General features: G+C 34.8%; 1 pseudogene; it reads right to left on the reverse strand.

Moving 5' to 3' along the window:
• Positions 1-339: 339 nt before the first annotated feature.
• On the reverse strand, positions 340-3,780 carry LOC123523237 (uncharacterized; annotated as a pseudogene).
• Between the last annotated feature and the right edge of the window lie 12,425 nt (positions 3,781-16,205).

The raw sequence follows: 16,205 nt of genomic DNA on the forward strand, positions 1-16,205 counted from the left end.
GGCTTACAAAATTCTTATATCATTTCTGGTAAAGATTTTTACAATCATTAAAGATAGACGACAGACAAAAGAATATTAATTTTATGCTACAAATAACGTTACGCGAGTGTCGATACTTATCGTATATAATGTCAGAGGCGATAGAAATTAGGCAAATGATTGTGATTCTGATTCCGACTATGAAGAATATTGATTCCAAACCTTTATAATATATGAATGTCCATCATTCTTCTGACTGACGGTGGCCGCTACCCGAAAGTCAAGACTTTCCGAATCGGAATAGTGCTGCGACTTTGGTGCTTTCCTTGATACCATGCTGTTCAAATTTTCATTTGGATTTCAGCTATTCAGATCAGTCAACTTCTTCAACGATGTGTCTGTAGTACATTTGTGAAATAGGTCATCAAGGTCATTATGTAAACTTTCTCCAACAAGATCTTTTCCATACGGGTGAGTGAAATGCTTGTACTCACCACCATCTTCCAAGAAACGACACCATGTTTCTGGGCAGAGCGTGTGGTCGCCAAATGTGTGCGGAACTATTGCCTGCAAACTTGTTTTTAAACCTTCCGGATCATTCTCATTTTGTGATATAGCAAATGTGATGCACTTTTTGAGGTGACTGACAACTTTGACAGAAAGGTGATGTTTATCTTTTAATTTGTATAAATCATTCGTAATGTTTTTGATAACGTGGTTTCTGTCGCTTGTCTTTTCTAAATCAGATCCAAGAGACTGCCTCGCTCTAAGATACGTTGTTGTATCATCATCCATTATCAGTTTTCTAACATGTAGACCTTTATGTCTAAGATTTCTTAAGCTTTTTATTGTCAGAAATGGCTCCATTCCTTTAGAAGATACTGACCAGTTCTTCCTACAGCTATGCGTTCTGACAATTTTTCCACATTTGTTTGCATATTCACACAGTTTACACCTCTTTTTAGCAACACTGTAACTAAGACATTTTTTTGAAAATTTTCCGATGACAGTGATATGACCTGAACGAAAAATATTTTCAATACAATCATGTTATGCAGATGTACTAAAATATATACTGCTATTACAATATATCAACTATATAAACGACTTTGGTCACATGACCGGCGTACATTTGTCACGTGATTCAGCCGTGAGGTAGTACCGTATTGAATAAGAAATTTAAAAAAATCTTTTAATCAATATTTCTAGCTTTTAAATTATTTTAACGAGACTACAATAGCCATGAAGGTTTCTGTGTAGGCAAACAAAAATACCAAACACTTAGGATAGAAACAAGGGCGGATCATCCGGGGAGTATACGGCGCCTTCACCCCCCCCCCCCCCCCCCCCAAAAAAAAAAATAATCGGAGCAAAGTTAATCTGTCTTTTGTTCTGGGTCAAAAAAGTGCAGAATATGCATTTTTTCTCGCTCGCTTGCGTGCGTACTTTATCTCTTTTTCTGGGTGAAAAATGTATAATATGCATTTTTTTCTCGTTTGCTACGCTCGCATATGTGCATATGTAATTTGTCTTTTGTTATCGGTGTAAAAAAATTAAACATGCATTATTTCTCGCTCGATACGCTCGCACAATAAAATCCCACAAAGTTTACATGAGCTCATATAACGCTCTTTACCATTTCTATGTTAGTGGCCCTTGGTCACATCTCCCCATAAAAATCCTAAGAAATCGGACTAAGAAATTCCATTACGTGATACTTACGCAGGAGTCTGACAAGTCATAAAACACGGGCTTTAATTACCATGTTATTTGGGTTGATTCTGACTCAAAACCTGTCCAATAAATATATATCAGAAGGCCCAGAATGCACCAGATGGATCCATTGTTTTCAAAATTTTCCGCGGGCATGCCCCCGACCCTCCCCCTCCTAGTTGTTCTACTCCAAATATTTTGCGCCCCCTCCCCTAACACGAGATCCTGCATCCGCACCTAAGAAAAGCACGGTAACTTTACTTAGATAGCCTACGTACATGACAGAATTTCTAATAATCAAGTCTTGAGTAGGTAGACATCCGGAAATACCTATTTTCGCTTTCAGTGGTTTCAACACAGACCATTCCATTAATAAAGTCTATTTGGCTTGGAAATGAAAAAAAAAAAAAACAAAAAAAAAATATCTCCTACCATCGTACCTAAACATGCAGTCATCGACTGAAATAGTTGTACAAGTTTACCTAGGTATTTGGAGATCAGTAAAATTTTCAATCTGCTCAACCACGTAAAAATAGACATAAAAGTATGCAGAATGTGCAGTAATTGTAAACTTTATGATAAACTCATTTCAAACTTTAGAAATGCATGCTTTCCGTTCAGCATTAACTGTTTCGATACACATCTCAAAGTTACTTTATAGAATAAAAGTATACCTGATAAAGTGTTACGAGTTAGCCCAGTGCCTCTTCGTTGCCAAGCACCACCGGTCGAAACTTCAGCAAGTGGAGAAGTTGATGCACTGTAATGTAACTGGGAAAAGTTGGAATGTAAAATGATAATCATCAATTCAAGTTCTCAAAATTTACAGAAGGACAAAAATAACTCACTTCATGACAGAACTTATTCTCTTCACATATCTTAACATGCATTATAATGTTCGGAAGCAAAGTTGCGACATTTACCAAGTGCATTCATGTGCACGTGATGCTCGTGTTCCGATTCTTTTTATACGAATATTTGGCTATACGGTTGACTTAAATCGAATTTAAAATTAGAAAAGTGCGAAACTAATGTGAATGCACGACATCTATATAATATCTGAAGAAACTGTATAGACAACCTATTTACTATATAGTAAAAATAGAACAAGGTCGAAATGAAACTGAACAAAAAAAAAAAAAAAAAAAAAAAAAAAAAAAACAATTGCCGCTGAATTTTACCTTGTTTTTATTTCTTATACTTAAACAAAAATACAAACCTTTCACAGTCTCATTTTCCGTCTGGATTGTTTCCTCACACGAAAACTCTGCATTTATTTTCGGAAGACTGACCAGTTTCTCTTTCTCTTTTCTTCAAGGTTTTCTGTGTAATCGTTGTGAGGTGAAGCTCGGCAAGAATATTGTTTACTTGTTGTTCACCAACTCCAGCGATTACCTTTGCTAAAAAGTATTTACTTAGTAATGACTGATACATATCACTACTGAAATTTACTTTTTTGAAATAAGTTGTCGTCCTATTTCACCAGTTATCATTTCTAGAAAAAGCGTCATAAAGACAAACGGACTAAGACAAAGCAACGAGTAGGTGGAGGTACATTTGTATATTATTACAGTTTTGGTCTTGAGTAGATTATGTTTCGTTTCAACGGCAACTACACTATAAATAATATTACTTGTATTGCACAAATCAATAAGTTTTGACATAAAAAATATAAATCAGTTCTGCAGTAAACTGGATATACAATTCCATATTTTGTCTGTGCCACAAGACGAATTATACAGACACTATATATTTCGGTAATGTTTATTGTTTTTATTCTAATAGTACTGTTAAATTCATGCAGTGCACATGCATTGTAAAAGGCTGAAACGCTTACCTGCAGCTAATTTTGTATTTACATTGTATGTCGAAGCTATTTTCACGACCACCATTTGAAGTTCTGTGTCTTTTTCCAGTTGGTACAGAATTCATCTCATGACAATTTACGCATTTAACATACAGGATTGACCCAAGTCCATATCTAGTCTCTCGAATGCTATCCTCCAGGTGTAATTTTGATCTATAGCTGCTGCATTCGCGCAATCCATCGATCAGAACAGCAAGTTCAATAACTCTTCTACCATCCATCCATCTTTTTTCATTTCTGCTTTTAAAATGCTTTAAATTTTCAATTTTTTGAGACTCAGAATTTTGCCTGACGATCTCATGTTTCACGTTTGAACGTACCGGCTTATATCTTTACGTCATTTCCGTCTAATACGCACGTGTTTTTCCTCCTTACAGTTGATCTACCAGAAAATTGGTGTATGCGCATTACAGATCTCTATTTGAAACTCGTTTACCATTAACTAGTATCTGATAGGAAATTCTAATCATTAATGTTATTAATGTTATTTGTTTAATTAAAAACACCGTAATATGACATAATTATAGAATGGAAAGTACTGACATATGAGGCATTAGTTTGTCAGACGTTCGTGCATATAAATGAAAAGAGCGAATTCAGGGCTAGATAATATATGGAATTAAAACACTTTATATTTTATGTATGCTAAGTAACTTATATAGATAAAACATCATTTCTTTCAAAAGTCGAACTGTTTGGATATGGAGGCTATACCAAAGAATCATCAGTGAGAGGTCGCGGAATCGAACACCGAATGAGATATATGTTTATCCATTGCATCATCAACACTTTTCAAGGTGAATACTTATAATGTATTATATCAATACATTATTATTATGATAACTTACTCACAAATTAAATTTCTCGGCGATATATGACCATTCTGTGCCGATTCGCCGTAAAACCCAACTCACTCACAAATTAAATTAAGCATGCGATCAAAATTAAATTGCCAGTGTACGCGATGCGTACATAAACTATTATTACTACTACAAGCACTTTTTATCTTTTTAGCCAGTTTAATATGCTACAAAACGTTTCAAATGTAATCAAAACATTATCGTCATCAATGCAGGACAATTGATATGGGTCTGTTTTTAACCAGAAAATCTAATTAACGTGCTTTTACAAAAGAGTTCTCGAATAACCGATTTTATTTTAAAAGTGCTTTTAGGGAAGAAAGATTTACACTGTCACGTCATGACGTGGCGTTTCGCTGTCCCGTCAGACGACGTATTTTTATTTGCGCATGACGATTTTCAAAGGTTTTTTTGCGAAAAGTTCGCCGTGAACAAATACCTTTTTTATTTCATTTATTTAAACAACATATCTTAAAAAATTTAATGCCAAAAAATCAAAAAAAAATCACCGCGCCAAAATATGATATAAGACGAAATGTGTGAATTCAAGTGCAGTTTTTAGTACTTAATTCGCCTCTCCGAACGTGCGGTTTCCTTCAATAGTTGCTTAGATATAGCTGGAAAATTGGTTCTTTAGTACTGAGTTGCTTGCAATATAACGAAAATTTAATTCGGACCATTTTCCACTTAATAATGGCGGAAAAACTAACTTTTCCGTGATAAAATCAGTTACCGCTAGGTGGCGTTTCACAGAAGACATTAGACAGGAACTGTGCGAAATATGTATGCATTTTTGAAAAAATATAGTCTTCAGTCTACATTTAGACCAAATTTCGTTAATTCACGTTATTTTTTTACTTTTTTGGTCTAAGGTATGGAGACACCTTAAACAAAAAATAATAAACTGATTATCAAAAACACAATTTAAAAAAAAAATGTAATATATGTCATATATATAATATAAAAATGCAATATTGGACTGTCTGCCTAACGCGTATTTCATATGTAGTCGAAGATATATATGGACAATATCCGATCAGTAATTTAGGAATGTTGATTTCTGTTTTTTTTTTTTTTTTTTTTTTTTTTTTTTAAATAAAATCAAATAGTTAATTAGATAAACGACTAAATTTTATGTTAAAAGCAAAATTTCATGACGACTGAATAATATTTGCAAGTTCACATTCCCTTCAAAATTAGGAAGACTAAATTTCGTCTGCCTTATATTCGCGTCTGTCCAAGGCTGGTTTGTATATGACTTGAAGTATGCCCTATGCCCAATTTATATATATATTATATTAATGGGCACAGACTCTCTTTAAAATCATTTTATTACATTACTGTTGATAATTTATATTAACAACTCAATTGAAATAAAAGAAACATTTTAAAATATATACAACAGATTTTGTCGGTAAACGTATGAATAAATAGGAGAATAACCATGTTTTTGAAATAGGAAAAAACTATTAAAGCATTACTGGTAATATTGTTATTAATTACGCCCTTTGGAGAGAAATCACGTCAGAATTACATCCCTTTATATTGACATCGCGTCTTTAACATAGTAAGGTCACGTTACATTTATATATACACTGATGAGCCGATAGGCGAAACTAGTTTGTATTTTTTGTAATTAAGTACTGTTAGAAAGGCATGTGAAATCGTATATATATATATATATATATATATATATATATATATATATATATATATATATATATATATATATATATATATATATATATATATATATATATATGTGGATGCAGTCTGTCTTTGAAATCAATTTATTACATTACTTTTTATAATTTATATTAACAAATTAACAACTCAATTGAAATTAAAACGTTTTAAAACACCGAAAATAGATTAAGTCGGCAAAGGTATGAATAAATAGGAGAATAACAATATTTTTGAAACAGGAAAAATCTTTTTCATAACACGCTCTGAAAGAAAAACTTAAAATAAACTACAGTAAGACGCAATCTTATAAACCAGAAGTAAATAAATTTATCGACAATTTTAAGAGTTGGGCATTATACATAAATGCATCATTTTCTGTCTGTTACACCTGTTTACATTTTAAGATACCAAAAGAGTTTGTTAAATCATTCGCACTATTGAAAATCACGAAATATGTGTATACAAACCGCACAATCCAGCTTAATTGCATGCTTCTGAAGCAAAGGAATATTTTTTTCCGAGCAACTATTTTGACATTATCTGCTGCGATATATGTAGAGGATGCAGCTTATGGAAGTAAAGAACGTCGGGTTACAAGGACATTTGATAGACTACTCAGATGTGACTGATTGTGCGACGTGTTGATTTATCTTAAGAGGTAACCAATACAGTAATGGAAATGATATCAAATACCTCGAATATTTTTTTTGTTATTTATCTATGTGTCGTTATGATGACAGTACATCGTATTCAAACAAATCTTATTGAACCAGCGGACAGGTTCTATGACTATGTTTCAAACAAAGGAATATCCATACAGCATATGTGTGGGAGTGTATATCGTGTATCGCATTTGAAATGGGATTGTGTAATAGATACATCAATTGCCAAAAACTTTAAGAAGGCAAACAGTTCTTGGAAAGACATGTTTGAAACGAATATAGATGTGTTGAGCAAAAAAACTGTATTTTCACCCGAAAAGCTGCGTACAAAATTAGGGGTATTGCCAAAAGACGGAACACCCATTACATTAGTTGCCAGACAAGGCAATGTGAGTATACCAAAAGAAAACGTAATTATCCGTCTAAACAGTCACGGACCATTTGATGCAAGAACGACGATGGTTATGACATGGTCTACCCATGTTTGGACAATTGCAATGTCTGCACGAAAGCAACAAACAGACGAAATAATTCACTGGACCCATTATGATTTCCATGGTAAAAGGGATTATGGTTTGTGGAATACATCCCAACCATTGGTAATACCAGAAGACATGTGGGGTTTAAACAATTTAACATACTACAGAGGTCCGTTTTTTTTCATGAAAGGAAACTATTATTATGGAAATCTGGCTGAATGCATACCGAGAGATGGCATTGGGTTGGGTGCAATAAATCGAGTTGCCCATTTAAAAGGTAATATTTCAACACTTGGATTTAGTACAGGTATAGATAAATACAATACGGCATTTAGAAATAGATTTAAATTACTAGGACACAAGTTGGCTTGGTCATATTTTGTTGTACCTGAGTTAACGGACACACGTGTTGCTTTTAAAGATGTTGTTAACATATCCCATTCCAACAAAATATGGCATTTCAGTGAAAAGCTTAACTTCGAATATATTTTTGTTTATCTTATTCTGATGACGGTCCTGTTTATATCGGTGATATATAGAACAAGACCTTGGAAGATTAATTTGTTTCTGAAATAACCTTTTGAACTTCACGCGATATTTTGATACCCAGAAATTCCTAGGTCCTAGAAAATTTAGAAAAAAGTTAAAGTGTGACAAGCAGCCTGATATAAATATTTAGATGGGACATGTGTCTGATCAAAATCTATAATTTATTAGACCCCTATTTGTTGGAAACCAGTTTCGGGGACTATAGAATTGCGCTTTTTGGTCCGTTTGTCATTCCGTCTGTTCCGTCTGCAATTTTGTGTCCGGTCCATAAATCTGTCATTCATCAAGGGATTTTCATATTTCTTGGCACTCTCAGTGATAAGGCGACGTGTCATGCGCAAAACTCGGAACCTTAACTCAAATGTCAAGGTCACCCTTGGACGTTAAATTTTTTTACAAGGCGTTATTTCCTGTCAGGTCTGTAACTCATATGTCCATGAAGGGATATTGATATTACTTGGCAAAACTTTACCCATAATAAAACGATGTGTCAAGCATTGCATACATTTTTGACCACTTGCTTAAATGTCAATGTCACACTTTGTATTCAAATGTTTAATGGCATAAACAGGGCCTGTTTCGTGTCCGGTCCATACCTCTGTTATGCATCAAGTAATTACATTTCTACTTGGCATAACTGTTTCTCATAACCAGATGACATGTCATTCGCAACACCAAACACACTAACTTTAAGGTCAAGGTCACACTTGGAGATCAAATGCCTTATCGTATTAGTCGTGTAATAAATGATAACAGCGTTGTGTCTTCTTATGTTCTTTATTTCAAGTTACGTAATGGTCAAAACAAACATAGGGACGTCACAGACGTGAACGCCAAAAAACGCACATTAACGTGCAATACAGCACGGAAAATTATAGTTCTCTATATCTACAAGATTCTTGAACAGCAAAAAGTCACATTACTTAATATAAATTTTCAAGTATACTGCACATTCTTAGAAATCCGTGAATTACTTATAACGAACAGAAATACATGTAGTATGATTTATTGTTGAAAATGAAATTATTTACCTAAATAAAAAAATGAAACATAGCAAATAAAACACATAATGTGTTGTAACAAGAACAGTCTCTGAAAAAGGTTCTATTCTCATAAAAAATCACCTTTAGTATTTATCACAGTCTCTAATTCACAATATCCAGAGAATAAAATTTCACTATCGGTCTGGTAGCATAACGTCCATTACACAATCGAGTCTTAGCTGCTCGAACCAATCCGTCATTTCCGGTGAACAGACTATCAATTACTGCTAGTTTCCAACGAATCCTTGGGGAAGCCTCGTAAGCCTGTACCCACACAGATTGACTACGAGTTTTCTCCCGGATTGTGACAGTGACTCTCACGAAGCGCTCTTACATACTCCGTTCTCCAACGATTCCAAAACTGCTCAATTATCCTGGACTGGTTTCTCGCCCTCTTCAAAATACAATTTCGTTCTACTGTAGGTATGGGTATATCGCTGGTTTCTATCTCTGTACAAGGGTGCGACAGTGATCTAATTTTACGGCCATATTACAGGTGTGCTCTCTCAGGTATGAACTTCCAGTCCTGGTGTTTGCTAAGGAGTCTTTGACTGGCTGGGGTTCGAACTTTGTCTTAAGGAAAGTTGGTGGGGTCTGGAACGTTTTATCAGTATCTAAAGCCATAAGTGTTGGCGTGGACTGACCGCTGGTGAATCGTCTTAAAGCTTATATGAAACTGTCAGATGACATACTGCACCAGACTTCTAGATGTACGGTTCGGGTTAAGGTAAGTGTAAATAAACATAGACCTTCCTTAAGTCTCATTTTGGTAAGGGCGGAATGTCAGGTGACATGTAAGACATGTAAGGCTTCACGTGTACTTTACGACATATGACGCACCTACGAATTACGACATTGACGCACTGTCGCATAGCTGGTATCCAAAACTTCTGTCTATTATGTATAACTGTAGAGTTTAAACCAGCATTTCCTTGTATCCCGTGGGTTTCGCAGACGATCAACGTTGGAAGGTATTTTTCTTAGGTAGGAGATATAGGAATGTTTTGAAGTGATGCACGTGTGCTTTGTGAATTTTGCCGCCACATCGGACACTACCGGCAATTCCGAATAAATCTACATGTATAAGCGGTTACATGCCGAAGTCGATTCAATTTGCTGAATTTCTTAATGTCAATGATATTCTGATTGTTGTTACTTTGTGGCTGCGTTATCATGTCTCTAATCGTCTGCTCAGCAACTACCGGTCGGTAGCTCTTCAATTATTATCTACATGTGTAGCTGTTCTGATTGGTCCCATTTCGGCCGTTGGGTCTTGTCACATAATCAATTAGGTTCTTTTTGCCACAACTCGTTTTTCATTAATATTTCGGCAGAGATTCCTCTTGTGAGCAGAGCTGCTGGATTATTGCTAGTTGGGCAGTATTTCCTCGTGTAGTGCTTCGTCAGGTTTTGTATTTCTTTGACACTATTGGTTACAAATTTCGTCAGCGTTTTCTTGGTTGATAGCCAATGTAGAACGATCTGACAGTCGGGCAACAATAAAATATCTGCAGCAGGAAATCTCGTCTGCAAATAGTCTGCTAGTCTTGATCCAATCAGAGCAGCCATGAGTTCGAGTCGGGGTAATGTGTTTTATCTTCAGGGATGCGACTCAAATTTTTGCCATGATTAATTTTGATTCTTCTCCATTACAGATGAAATTTGCTACTCCATATGATCGGATACTTGAATCTACGAAGATATGCATTGTCGTTTGACTGTAACTTCCGGTTCCCGTAACGCCCTGAAAGTACTTTCTCTGTAAATTAATTTCTGTATCTGCTTTCAAGTCTTTAGCAAGGCATGTCCATTCTTGTTGAATAACATCTCCATTTAAATTTCTGAGGGGGTTCAAAAGTCCGAAGAGCCCGTAAATTTAAGATGAGTATCTCAGTATAACTCTCTTCTTAATGTCGGTAGAAATCGATATATCTCTCTACACAAAGGATAACTTATTTGTGGACGGTTTCCAACGTAGGCCTAATACTTTTATGACGTCATCAGAATCTAGTACGTTTTCCCTCTGTGCTTCTTCATGTAACATTTCACTGTTGGAAAAACCTCAAATTCATTCCTGCTTTGGATATATGCATGCGTGCTTCCCTGAAATAATGTACACAGCCTGTTTCCTTTTCAAAAATAGATGTAACGTTACCTACGTATAAATCTCGAATTAATTATTCAGACGATGTCAGCTGTGGAAAGTGTTCTATATGTTTTAATATCGTTGCTTTGAGCATAAACGGTGAGCACGTTGGCCCAAATAGTACAACTCGGAAACGGTAAGTTGTCAATTCACTGCTCGGGTCAGTCGGGTCTCTCAGCCAGAAGAATTTTGTCATGTCGCGGTCGTCTTCATGCAGTCCAACGTGCAGAAAAGTGTTTTCAATATCTGCCGTTACGGCATACGTCTGTAGACGAAATCTCAGGAGTATAGATTTCATTCAGGACTGGTGTGGTTGACTGTAAATAATCATTCAAGTTAGATGGTGTGAACTTTGACGACAACTCGGTCGTACACGATTCTAATGGGGGTAGTGGACGACTCTTTCTTCACAGGGTGATGGGGTATTTAGTGGATTGATTTCGTGTTAATTGTCTATATTTCCGGTACTTTCTCAATAAACCCTCTTCTTTTTGATTCTGCTATAATGTCTCCGAACTTTCTCAGCATTTCCGGTTCCCGGCTTAATCTTCGGTCTGTTCTCTTCAATGCAATGTTATAATAGTTTGTGGGTAGGTCCGGGTGATCTTGTTTTCTTGGGAACCTTGTGGTATATCTACCATCCTTGAATTCAAGCGACGTCTGTTGATACTAGTGAACTCCTTCTATTCAATTCCGGTCTATGTCATCATTCATGATTTTTATGTTTTTTCTAAATTCCAAATGTGTTCTAACTACAATTCATCGGGAACATGGGACGTCATGACGTTGATTATGTGGTCTACACTTCTGCTTGAAACTATAGCTAGAGTTGGCCCAGAAAGAAGGTATCCGACTTTAGACTTAACTGCTGTCTTCTATAATATCCCAGTAATAGTCGGCTCCAGTTAATAGTGATATGTTGTTTTCTCTGTTTTGCGTTAGTGGGTGGGCTAACTTCAGTCTCTTCAAATATGGTAGTGTTGAAATATCTGGTTTGTGTGTGTTTTCTATCGGCGTCGCAATGGTCGGCACCATAAATACTCGGATAGGTATCTTCTGTTTCTTCATTGTTACAACATATACTGTAGCTGTATCAATGTGCTGAGTCTTGTTAACAGTTAAAGCACAGTTTCTGCTGTTTTACAACATTCGATTTCGACGGTACATCAGGCAACTTTTTACATTCGCTGGCTACATGGCATTCTTCACAAAACGGACATTTCACTTGTTTTTTGTTTTGGAAATGTTCTATTTTCCTACCATTTCTTGCTCCTGTGAATGACGTTGCTGCTGATCCATTTGCAGCTGTGTCGTCTGCCTCGTTCCTGACTCCATTAAACTGATTTTTCTGTAAATTCCTATGCCTAAATCAATCACTTAACTTCTAGTTGTTGTCACCGCGTTCACTCGCGAGATACTGTCATATATATATATAGTCACATGAATGATTTTAGGTCTCTGTCCATACCTCTCTATCAAAAGTTCAATAGCACATGCTCTAGACTTTCAACCTCCACGTGTGACCATTTCATGTATGCAAATAATTTATGATATTTCGCCTAATTTTTTGCTATACATGAATAATAACCTATTTCGTATTCTGTGATCCAGCAGCTGCAAGTTGAATATTTTCTGGCGTTACCTGAATATTTGCCCCACTGCCGGTCGCTCCTGTCGGCACTTGAAAATTGTTGCTGTTGTTCGGTCGACGTCCGGTACCTTCCGCCGGCACTTGAATGTCCATAACACTTCCGATTTGTACATCTACGGGCCCTGCTGCGGTAAATCTTGCACTGTTTCTCGTCTCTTCTGTTGAACACCCGGATTCGGTTTTCTGATTGTCTGCTTATGTTGAAACGCTCTAAGTTGTCGTAATTTTATCTCCAGTTCTAACTCATATTTGTCTGTGCTGACCAGCTCCTTCTCGATAACTTCGGTTTCCGTTTGAGACAAAATTTTCTTATTGAAATTTCCTAACATCTTTATCTTCGATTCTACACGAATTGCGCAAAAAATGGCAAGTAAACTCTATCAGGTTTGATTTCTTTCTGGCGTCAACAAAAGCTTCGAACTACTGTTTCTAAAGCCGGAACGTAGAAATAGTAACTTATGTTACGTTATCGTCGAAAAAAAACATAGTGACGTCATAGAAGTCAACGCCAAATAACTCGCGTTAACGTGGAATACAGCACTGTAAATTTTAGTTCACTATATCTACAACAGGCCTTAAAGGGCTTTTTCCTGTCCGGTTTATAACTTATATCGTGCAAAACACGATTTAAATAGTATTTGGCACAAACATTTTCCTTGATAAGACAACGTGTCATGCGCAAATTATGGAACCCTATCTCAAAGGCAAAGGTCACACGTCGAGGTCAAAGGTTTTAGAGATTTTTCTTTCCTGTACTGTCTGTAACTCGAAAAATTCTTAAAGAGACTTTAATTTTTCTTGGCAAAAATGCACCTCATAATGATACGACGTGTCACGGACAACTTTCACATCCCTTTTCAAAGGTCAAGATCACACTTTGAGGTGGAATGTCAATAGTGTTTTCTCCCTGTCTGGTGCATAACTCTGTCATCCATTAGAATTTTAATAATACTTGGCACAAATGTACCTAATTATTTATAATAAGTCAACGTGCCATGTACATCACCCAAACCCTTATTTCAAAGGTTAAGGTAACACTTTAGTTCAATTGTTTAGTAGTTCTTCTTTTCTGTCCGGTCCATAACTCTGTCATCCATTAAGGGATTTTGATACAACTTGACACAATTTTTTCCCGTAATGAGATTAAATGTCAGGCGAAATACCCAGGCTCCTAGCTCATAGGTCAAGTTCACACTTGAAGGTCAAATGTGAACATTGATCTTTCCCTGTCAAGTCTGTAAAATATTTTTTATTTAAGCTCATTGGTCATATGGACCGAATTAAAACATTTTCTTGGGGAAATTTCTTCAGAATTATTTCACTATAATATGATGATTTCTTAATTACATATTTTTATTCTTATTCTTTCCCACAAATTTCAAAGTAAAATGTAATCAAATATGAAATATGCTAATTTTGTATTTATAAATGTTTCATCTATAAGCAATTAACAACTGCATATCATATTTTTATATGCAAATTTTAATCCGAAATGTTGTGTTGTAATATATGGTATATATAGTATAGCTTATACATCATGGACAAATATCAGATCATTATGTCTTAGTGTGGTAGAGAAAATTAGTGGCCTTCCATTAGGGGAGTTTGTATTGCTTTTCAATACTTTTTTTCACCTGTTATTACATAGGAAGGGATACTTATTTTATAGCGTTTTACTAGTTAATTGTTTTATTATTCTGTATACCTGAACGACAAAATATCTCTTTAATTTGCATTTGACTCATATTTTGTATCTTGGATATTAATTAGCTATTTTTCAGAAGTTCGTTTTAAATGTTATTTTGCTTTCTTGAAAATACATATATACTGTAATTCGATTCAATTTGATTGAATTTATCAACATATTTTATTTTATCATTTTATAAATAAAGACATATTAGATTTATTTTCAAGACTTTTTTCTCAACTCCGTTAACCAGTAAATGAAAACGACCACCATAACAAACCTTCCTCGTTCGATGGAAAGTAAGTGCTATTACCTCAATTAACTGGACATGTATCTATGTATCAAAATAAATAGCTGTTATTATTTTCTGAAATTTTTCTATCCAATAAATAGGACATTTTGAAATATTATTCTGTCTACAATGTAAACTTTGAACTGTGCATATAATATCATTGTTACGGGAATTCCACTTCGTATGATGCATTCTAAAATGACATATTTGGGATATGTTTTTGATAATTATATTTATAAAAGTGACTAACATATAACCATGTCTACTATTTACCATACTTACTGAAGAATACATTTCAATCAATGAAATAAAATCTTAAATCAAGTTAACGAAGTTAAATTTCTCAGACGTTTGGCAAAAATATCAGTCTGGTAGTGTACGATTCCAATACATTGCAATATCTGGGATTTAAATTGCCTTAATATATCAACAAATGGGACCTGTGCATAGTTATATCTAGTATCTGTAACATTTACGAAACAAAACAATCATAGAATACACGGTTACTAAAATTAATATCCATTTCGTGAAAGAATGGCGTGTCAACAAAAAATAATGATACTGTATATTGTTAGATAAATATATTATTAAAAAAGCAACATGACGCTTAACCTCTTATATATTTTATCTATTGACGACAAATTGAAGAAAACAGATATTACTGCAATTAAACTCACAATAAATACAATAAAAGTCCATTTCGCGGGGCGTCTTTGCAATAAATTGTAATATTTTAATTATGTATTTGTATAATTCTACTATAAAAAGTAATGAATAGGTAGTTATATCTATTATGAAGCATATTTATTTAAAACATTACATATATCGTTTGAATTAAAGACACGATTGGACTAACAAAAGTCCATTTTGTAAAAATTGGGTTGAAAATGTACATACATTCGAAGGGCACGATTACAGTAAAATGTAACATTTTAGTTATAAATCAGTAAGATAAATATGTTATTAAAAGTGATCAACATATAGGTTTCTTATTCATTTAGCATAGCACTGATATGATTAAAATTAAAGCTACAAATAATAAAATAACAAGGCCACGCCATACAGTATCTCGCCTAAGGGCAATTTGACTCATGTTAAGGGGTTTTATTTTCACTTTATATTACATATTAACACTGTTTCAAAATGCAAAAAATAAATTGTTGATAAGAGGAGGTGTACACCTTCGCATTCTGATAAACTGTAATTGTTAAATATTCAGGACTATAGATTATAAACTTTTATAAATACGTACAATTAAATTAGGAAAGAAGCGACACAGTCATACATACACACACTAAAACAGAGAGATTCGCAGACTGGTGGACAACCACGGGGGAATCTTAATGTAAGAAAGAACAAAATTGTGTTATACTGCAAAATGACAAATACCTGAGTGTTGAGTATAATGTCACTAGTGGTTCAAGCCTTACCATAAGTCGTAAAATACATGTTTGAACCATCCTTTTAAGAAATTGTCATTTTGTGAATTTGCAAAGGCGTGGAAAAGCCTTAAAAATGCTCATTTATTCAAGATCAATGGCAAGGTCACTAGGAGGGCAGAACTCACCATGGGGGTGTAAACCGTTATTTT

Source organism: Mercenaria mercenaria, unplaced genomic scaffold (genome assembly GCF_021730395.1).
Source record: "Mercenaria mercenaria strain notata unplaced genomic scaffold, MADL_Memer_1 contig_4196, whole genome shotgun sequence".
NCBI classification, from domain to species: Eukaryota; Metazoa; Mollusca; class Bivalvia; order Venerida; family Veneridae; genus Mercenaria; species Mercenaria mercenaria.